Raw genomic sequence first — 1108 nt, forward strand, 5'->3', positions numbered from 1 at the left:
AAAAGAACACAATCCAGTCAGTACCCACTATATTTGGATATTTACATATACATATTGTAAGGACTTATTTTTATGTGTGTAGAAACGGGTCACGGGTTATCTTTAAACCTGTGATATCAAAGAAACACTTTTCTTTCAGTGTTAGAAATGCTACACCTTGTTTAGGATTTACCAGCTATTTTAGCGCATGCTTTACCTGTCTCTGAGGATTTATAAGCAGTTTGGTGCAAAGCTTAACCATTAAGGACTTACTAGCAAATTAGGTTATGATTCACCCTTTCTGTGATATCAAAGTAACACTTTTCTTTCAGTGTTAAAAATGCTATACCTTGTTTAGGATTTACCAGCTATTTTAGCGCATGCTTTACCTGTCTCTGAGGATTTATAAGCAGTTTGGCGCAAAGCTTACCTTTTAGGTTTTACTAGCAATTTAGCTTATGATTCACTTTTCTTTAAGGGATTTTAAGCAATTTAAGTTGTATCCACCCCCTTTCGGTCGGGTAGGAGCACAGAATAACTTACGTTAAATCTGGCAACAAATCTTGTTCTACACAATATAAAATAAGTGTTTAGGAGTCTTCTTAGACTAATAGACAAAGGGATTTAGGTTAAATTTCGAGGCATCTAACCTATTTTGGACTGGAGGTGACTTTGAAATAGCATAACTTAGGAGTTTTCATTTTTGGGATGTGGTTATAGAAACCACAAATGGCAGCATCTAGGTATAGATGTGCATAAATTTTGGTCGAACGATAAGACTGACTTGGGAGTTAAATCTTTTTAGTTTTAGTTGGACCAAAGTGATCAGATTGATTTGAATCATCTGAGTTTTGCTTTGAAGTAAAGTTGGTTATCACTAGCTGAAGAGATATTTTGGAGTTATTAGATGTTGATAAATTTTCTATATTTTGATGCTCCAATAATGTCAAAAGTTATATTTTCTTCTCATATAAGCTAAGACATCTGGTATTGGATTCTTAGGTTGTGACTTTAAGATTTCATTATTGAGTGGTGAGAGCTGATCTTAATGCTTTCACACAGTTTTCAATAATGGCTCTAAGTTTATTCTCATATATGTGCAGAATGACTGTTATATTCGATGACCACC

Source organism: Cyprinodon variegatus, unplaced genomic scaffold, assembly GCF_000732505.1.
Source record: "Cyprinodon variegatus isolate N-32 unplaced genomic scaffold, C_variegatus-1.0 Scaffold1107, whole genome shotgun sequence".
Lineage (NCBI taxonomy): Eukaryota > Metazoa > Chordata > Actinopteri > Cyprinodontiformes > Cyprinodontidae > Cyprinodon > Cyprinodon variegatus.